The sequence below is a fragment of the Halyomorpha halys genome, unplaced genomic scaffold (assembly GCF_000696795.3).
Source record: "Halyomorpha halys isolate HHAL.00 unplaced genomic scaffold, Hhal_1.1 Scaffold835.1, whole genome shotgun sequence".
Taxonomy (NCBI): Eukaryota; Metazoa; Arthropoda; class Insecta; order Hemiptera; family Pentatomidae; genus Halyomorpha; species Halyomorpha halys.
In genome coordinates, this window is record NW_027109576.1 from 238,849 (window position 1) to 247,762 (window position 8,914).

The window sequence follows — 8,914 nt, forward strand, 5'->3', positions numbered from 1 at the left end:
TTTTTTTCATTCAGTTGTGAGTGACAGGATGTTAAAGGTTAAAGTCAAAAAAGAGAAAATTCTATGCACTTTTCAGTTTTTCTTTGATAAAGGCAAAATGCAAGCCAGACGGCTGCATTTGTGAATGGTGGTTATGGTCCCAATACTGTAACAGCTAATTACGCGCAATTTTGGTTTCGTCAATTCTATTCGGATATTTTTGGTGCTGACGACACACCAGGCCCGTCGTCGAAAATGTCGATAAAATCACAGAAATAATCAAAGTTGACTGGCATGTTAGAAGTCGTAACAACATCGCCTAAGAGCTAAAAATCGACCATAAAACAGTTTTAAACCATTTGCACAAAGCTGAGTTCAAAAAGAAGCTTGTTTGGGTGTCACACAAATTAACACAAAAAAAAACATGGATCGAATTTCCATCTGAGAAGCCTTAGCCAAACGGAATGAAATCGACCCATTTCTTAAACTGGAGACAAGAATAGATTACATACGACAATATTGTCCGAAAACGATCATGGTCAAAGCGCGGTGAAGCAGCTCAAACGGTGGCCAACCAGGACTAGCGGCCAGGAAGGTTCTGCTGTGCATTTGGTGGGATAGAAAAGGAGTCATTCATTATGAGTTGCTTCCATATGGCCAAACACTTAATTCGGATCTTTATTGTCAACAACTGGACCGTTTGAAGCTAGCGATTGACTAGAAACGGCCAGAATTGGCCAACAGAAGAAGTGTCGAGTTCCGCAAAGCAACGCCAGGCCACACACATCAATAGTGACTATCCAAAAACTCCGGGAGCTTGGTTGGGAAGTTTGATGCATCCACCATATAGTCCGGACCTGATCCCCAGCGATTATCATATTTTTTTAGCATTGCAATGCTTTCTTGGTGATAAGAAATTGGCATCAAGAGAAGACTGTGAAAATTGACTACTAGAGTTTTTCGGCAATAGGGACGAAAACCTCTATGGAAGAGGAATTATGAAGCTACCTTTATAATGGCAACAAATTATTGAACAAAACGGTTCATAATGACTCAAATCGGACAATCCGAAACATGTTTTATAAAGTCTTGAATTTCACATAAAAACAACTGATTTATTTTTCCCCAATAATGACTGGAGGCTTTAAGTGGAGTTAAAAAAAGCTACAGACAGATTTTGTCATTTGGTGCATCAAAATCAGTTATTGAGATTCATAAATGTAATAAACTATCCAGTCAAATATTTATTTTTTAATGTCCTTTGTTATCGATATATTTATTAGTTCTCCTGGTAAACGATTGACCAGAAATGGTACCATATAGTCTGAAATACGTTTACTAAATTTGTTATATAAGGTGGTTTGATAAACTTAGTTTTTTTTACTAATATTTTTTAAATATTTGTTTTCTTTTTTAAATAAATTACTATTCATAAATATTAGGATAATTTTGTAAAAGTTTGAAAAACAACTAATTCATGATTTTGTTAATCAGAAATCAAGAATTTTTTCTTTTTTAATTTTTAAATGTTTAATTTTTCTATTGCTTTTCAAATACTATATAAGTTGATGATTTTAACTAGCGAGTTATTTATAACCCAAAGTTGTTTAAAAAATGATTTCAATTACACCATCTCTAATCTGAGGGCCCCCCTCCTTCACTTGTTTTTAGACGGTCTAACTTCGGAGAATGCCACGAAAGCAGAGGAGATTATTGCTTCACGATATTTTGCAATGACACACATTGATAAAAGCACTTGAACTTAGGAGTACAAAAAAAAATGTCTGATTTTAAAATGTCCTCTTCAGTCAATAGGTTATAACTTCAGACAGCAATGACATAAGAATGGTATGATACTTATTTATTCAAAAGTACAACAAAGAGGTTAGTACCGAGCTCTAACTATCCTCAAGTCAAACTCGCACTTAAAAAGAATCCAACCATGAAGAAATCATTAATTTGATATGATAGCAATAAAATAGGTCACGATCCATTAATTGAGTCCTTTAAAAGTTCTTTAACCTGAAATAATCTTTACTATTAAATAATCTTTTTTTTTTGTTTGTTAATCAGGAAACCTTATTTAGACTAAATTTGGTTCCGCAATTTTATAGGAATTTTAGAGATCAGAGATGAAGTTGACCTTTGGGTATATGAGTATTTGAGGACTTTTTTTTGTTACTTTGTTAGCTTCTTCAGAAGTTGTTTAATTATTTATTATTATGGGAGAAGACTGCCTGCAAGACCAGGGACCTACTCCACCAATCTATACGGTCTCTTCCTTGCACTTTCCATTTGTCAACCTTCAAGAGCTTCAAATCCTCCTCCACATCGTCCAGCCATCTGATCCGGGGACGTCCTCTTTTCCGTTTTCCATCTAGTTGCCATAAACCATCTTTTATAGGTATCCTTTCATCGGACATCCTCTCAACGTGTCCTAACCATCTTATTCACGCTCATTTGACTAAAGCCACGATGCTGGTTACCCGAACAGATCTATTAGCTCATCATTCCTTTCTCAAAACTCCATTCTCCGAGACTTCTCCCCATACCCTTCCCAATACCTTTCTCTCCCAGGTGTTGAGCCTCTGTTCTGCTTTTCTTGTCAAGGGCCATGTTTCTCTTTTAGAACTTCAATATTTTCTGCAGTGAGAAATAACGTCTATTTCCTGCTGCTATCCTGGCCTCTATTTCGCTCTCTACTTTGTTATCATCTGTTACCAGGCTTAAACTGGTTTACAGAACTGAAACTATGGTCTCTGAATGTTACTTTATTATTCTCTTCCTGATTCTTTCTTTCATGTACACCGTCTTGTTTTCCCCTTGAGGTCTAATTCATTTGCTGCTTCTTCGAATTCTTGGAATGTTCCTTTTAATGCAGCTCGGGTTCTTGCGGCATTGATCACATCTGCATATGCTAAATGTTGAGACATTCAATTGTAAATGGTCCCTCCCTTGTCATAAGCTTCTTTAAGTCCACGAATAGCAGATCAATGCTTTACTCTAAACACTTTTCCATTGCCTGCCTCAGGGAGAATATTTGGTCAACTATCGATCTTCCGGCCCGGAATCCTCTTTGATATTCTCCTAAACCTTTAGAGGATGTAGTTTATTTAAATTATTTTCGTAGGACCCTCACTATTTTATTCTCTTCCCAACTTCGTGAGCTTGTGTCAAAAGACCGTACTTCACTACAGACCAAATTGTAAACCTCGATACCACCGAAAGCCATTTAACTTCTGCTATTTTTATTATATTATTGCAGTTATTTAATATAGCATTAGAAGTATCTATTCGTTTAATGAGAACTAATCCAGGAGGGACCATTTGCAATAGAATGTCTCAACATTTAGCAACCAAGCAGCATTAAAAGGAACATTCCAAGAATTCGAAGAAGCAGCAAATGAATTAGGCCTAAAGGTGAATAAAAACAAGACGGTGTACATGAAAAGCTCAACAGCAAAGTGACGTTCAGAGACCACACTTTCAGTTCTGTAAACCAATTTAAGTACCTGGGAAGCCTAGTTACAGATGATGACAAAGTAGAGAGCGAAATAGAGGCCAGGATAGCAGCAGGAAATAAATGTTATTTCTCACTGCAAAAAAACACTCTAAAAGGATGAGAGTGGTCATTTACAAAACCATCGTAAGGCCAGTAGAAAGGGAAAGAAACATGGGCCTTGACAAGAAAAGCAGAAAAGATGGGGAGGAGTCTTGGAGAATGGAGTTTGGAGAAGAAAAAGGAATGATGAGCTAATAGATTTGTTCGGGAAACCAGCATCGTGGCTTTAGTCAAATGAGCGTGAATAAGATGGTTAGGACACGTTGAGAGGATGTCCGATGAAAGGATACCCAAAAAAGATGGTTTATGGCAACTAGGTGGAAAACGGAAAAGAGGACGTCCCCGGATAGATGGTCTTTAGATCAGACCGGATCAGATGGTCTTTAGTCTAAATAAGGTTTCCTGATTAACAAACAAAAAAAAAGATTATTTAATAGTAAAGTTTATTTCAGGTTAAAGAACTTTTAAAGGACTCAATTAAAGGATGTGACCTATTTTATAGATATCATATCAAATTAATGATTTCTTCATGGTTGGATTCTTTTTAACTGAAGAAGAAGTGCGGGTTCCACTTGAGAATAGTTAGAGCTCGGTACTAATTGCCTCTTTGTTGCAATTGTGAATAAATAAGTATTATACCACTCTTATGTCATTGCTGTCTGAAGTTATAACCTGTTGACTGAAGAGGACATTTTAGAATTAGACATTTGTTTTTTGTAATCCTAAGTTCAAGTGCTTTTATCAATGTGTGTCATTGCAAAATATCGTGAAGCAATAATCTCCCCTGGTTAGGACACGTTGAGAGGATGCCCGATGAAAGGATACTTAAAAAAGATGGTTTATGGCAACTAGGTGGAAAACGGAAAAACGGACCCGGATCAGATGGGTAGACGATGTGGAGGAGGATTTGAAGCTCTTGAAGGTTGACAGATGGAAAGTGCAAGCAAGAGACCGTATATATTCGCTGGCTGTGGTGGAGGCCCGTGTTCTTCAGGCAGTCTACTCTCATAATAATAAATAAATAAATATCCTCTGAAGAAGCTAACAAAGTAACAAAAAAAAAGTCCTCAAATACTCATATAGCCAAAGGTCAAATTCATCTCTGATCTCTGAAGTATGTGAGGAGAAGTCTCGGAGAATGGAGTTTGGAAAAAAAGAAGGTATGAGGAACTGATAAATCTGCACGGGTAACCCAGGGTATACAAGGACTTGTATGATCCTGTACCACACAAAATTAACATCATATTCATGAAAAGTGTACTGCACTGCATATGCAAACTGAAATTTTCTAGATATTCATTTTTGAAATTCTGAAGTTGTCTAGATAAGATTAATTCTTTTTAGAATTAGAATTATTAGATTATTAGAAATCAAAATGATTACTTATCACAATAGATTAGAAAATAATTTGGATTCTGGGACAAGGTCCCTTCAGAATAATAGTAATGTACAATTAAAAGACAATGCGCCTTTAACCAGAAACTGCAATAAAAAAATAAATAAAAGAAATCATTTAAAACATAATCTAATATATAAAAAAAATTTAATATTTGTTTGTTCGTACTTTATGCAATGCTTCATCAATTGTGCTAGAGCTTTTTGCTAAATGTTTAGGATTTACCTACAGTAAAAAAATAAAATGTTATTCACCAAATTAAGCATTTTCCTTGAGTAGCTCAGAAAGTGTATATTTTTATCATGGTTATTGTACGCCAATCAATTTATCTATTTCGGTAAAATAAGAAAAATATATAAATGATTCTATTAAATGTTTTTTTTATTCAGTAAAATTTAAAAAAAAAAAAACATGAGGATTTTAGTAAAATAGGTCAATAAAATTTTTTAATTAAAAACCAAATCGTATTAGTTTATAGAAGCGTCTGAAACCTTTAAATACTATTTTTCGAAGAAATTAAAAACTAGATATTTTTGAACTTTATTTATTTGAAATATTTTTTGTTTTTATCACTGTTCAAATAATGGTTTCTAATTCCTTTACTTTATATCGAATTTTTACGTTAATGAAATTGTTGGAAAGCTGAATGTCTGCTTAAAATGCAGATTTAATACGCATGTAAGGGCGAAATATTGGTATCAAATAAAGAGGAACTTTGAAAACGTTTTATTTTCTAATCTGTTTAGTTAGATCCGGTTTGTGACTTTTGGTGCAGTTTATAGAGTCCTAAACCACTGCCAAGTTTCGATTGATTTGGTCGCGTTGAAGTTATTTCTATCTTTTATCATATATTTTTATTATATTGCTTGTAAAATAAGTGCGCAGCGTTTCTAATGGCGATTTCAATAAAAATTTTAGATTTTTGTAAATATTTTTAATTAATTATAAATGACACACTTTGATCTATTACATGTTGCCATCTTTCAGGTAATTTTTTAATTCCGTCCTCCCAGAATGTTTGTACAATGAACTCCTCTGAGTGCGTTTTGGAATTCTCGAGGGAATAAAAGTATTGAAGAATAAGTGAAAATCTGTTGACGCAAGGTCTGGTTAATAGGGTGGGTGGGGGATCACATCGTAGCCAGACTCCAATAATTTCTGCCGGGTCTGCAAATACACGTGTGGACGAGCGTTATCACGATGTAAAACAAGTACATTCTCTAATAACTAATGAATTTAGAAATTTATTTTCTGATGGCAATATTCAGTGTTAGCGGTTATTAGCTGCAGCAAATATGTTAAACGCGGATTACATAAATTAGCACGATTAGCAAAGATTCACGTACTCGAAAACACAAATAGTGTTTATGTACACGAGGAATATTGTGAGATACAATCAGTTAATGGAACAATACATTATTTGTAGTGAGAAACAATCAATTGATGGTACAATACTTGATTAAATACACATGTGAAAAATGTAAATATTCATTCATTCATGTTTCAATAAACATGAAGTAAAGTTTCAGTAAAACAATAAGTAAAGATTGATCAATGTATGTAATATAGCTTATAATTTTTGCGGAAAAAAGAATCGTTCTCATATAGTTTGAGTTGGATTTAAATATATTTTCTATTTATTTTTTAAAATTTACAACAGTATTTACCTAAAAACATATTGAGTAAATTTGATGTAATATAAAAATGGAGTGATACAGGCATGTAGAGAAACTACCCTTTGGTAACACTTTAATCATATTCTTACACTAGAAAGTCATAGCGAGGAGACGATATGTACGCACACAAACGTTATGAAGTCATCTGTTTATTTTTGCAGTATAAAAAAAAAGAGTAGTTGTTTTGTTTTTTGACGTAATAACAATCAGATGTTCATGTAATCGATTTGTGGACCATATGTTGGCCGGAACACAGCACTTAGTAAACAAAAGGTCTAAACTTCGAACTGCTTACAAAAGACTCGTTTATATAACTATAATAAGGCCTATCTGGAGTTGAGCTTTGGGGCTCCACTAAAAGATCGAATTCCTCTCGTATCCAATCCGTTCAGTCCAAAATCCTTCGTAAAATCCATACAAAACAGCACCTGTATGACAATTAGCACCATGAAAGTATTTTTATACTAGTTTTTGATATTTTTCGTGATATTTGACAGTGTGTAGCTACTATCACATTATCCTGTATTCAATATGGCACTGAGATGGTAGAAACTTTATAATAGTTGTCGTCATGACAATATTTATCATTGTAAATATGAAATTAATAATTATTCAATCGTAAATTTTTAAGATCCAATCATGAGGGCACTGACAAAAATTATAAAACTGATTTTGGTTATTATTGTTTAGTTTCGGTATGTATCAGATTAGGTTCTCTCGTTACGTGGGATAATTTGTTAGAAAATGGAAATAATCCTGCAATGACGTTCTATCGCAAGCTGAAAATAGCTTGTGTGGATCCATAGTATATTTGTGTGGACCGACACTTAGAGTAATTGTATATTTACCAGAGAGTCGTAGTTGGGCAATTGTTCCCAAGTGAGTTATAGGGCAACTGATTTTTAAGTAGCTTTGAGGAGCATCCGTTTTAATGAAGACCCTACCGAACCACAGGTTATAGGCCCATTCTCGTAATAACAAAATGTCTTTATCCCTGACAAATTTCTTGTATCTATCCAAGATCTTCCCCAATCTTATTTTGATACTTACAGGACATTTGAATAGTATCGGGTCAAACATTCCGAAGCTCTCTAATAGTTTTCTTATCTGTGTTACCCAATTATATTGCAGACTCATCCAGTTGTTGCTATCTAGTTGGAGTAGCTTTATATAATATTGTTTCACGAAGGGAGTACAAATTTTGTTAAACATTTTAACTAACTAAGCCGTAAGTTTCAACGCAGACGTGATAATCCAAGGTTAGCTATAAATACAAGCATTCAACCATGAACAGTCAGAAATTAATTTGTTTCGGGAGCGATATAAGCGAAAGCGGTCAGGGTAGGTGGTGTGCTTCAATAAATAATCAAATAAAAAACTAATTCAGTGATGTTATGTGTCAGTTTAAAATTTTATTTTAATCAGGTAATATATATATATATATATTTTATAAGCACATAAGAACGTGAACGGAACTACTTTAAATGTGTCGTAGTTAAAAATAACGATAATGACCAATGAAGATAAGAAATGACCAAACTGTAAAATGTAACAACCCATTGTGAAAACGTAGCTCATTAATTTAATACATTGTTGTGACGGCGAATAGTTGTTTAAAACTTTACTATTACAGGCGTCTGCCATTCACTTGTTAATGAGCAATAAATAAGAAAGTCTGAAAAAAAATCGTATCTAAGGGTATGCCGAATTGTGAAAAACGAACATCAGTTTGTCACTTTCTACAGCACTACAGTTTAAAAGAAAAAAAATGTCAAATAGATATTAGAATCTTGGAATGAGATTGGGTACACTTTTGACTATTTCCGAACCGGTTTTCTCTAAGTTAATTAACAACTTTTTTCATAGTTTATACTTGTAATTCTGAAGAAAGTAGACGATTTCTAAAACAATAGTTTATTATAAATAAAAGGTTACAGGGCTATAACAAAAGTACTAAATAAAACACATCAAAGTAGAAACATTATTCTACTTATCTAAAACAATATACTAGAATGAAAGTCCTTTTCCACAGTTTTCAATTAATCTAATTGTGAAATACTACAAGTAATAGCAAGAATGTTGACAAAGTTATAATCATAAACAAAAGCTCATCATTTGAAAACAAAAACAAAACATTTCTTATATTAGAAGATTATTGATTGACCGTGTGTAAAGATGAAAGGAATATGGTCCGGGTGCGGTCAAGAAAAACTCAAATAGTAGAAATATACTATTTTAATGAGCCAACGTTTCGCCCCACGTTGCAGGGCTTCTTCAGGGCTAAAAAAGATACAAACACAT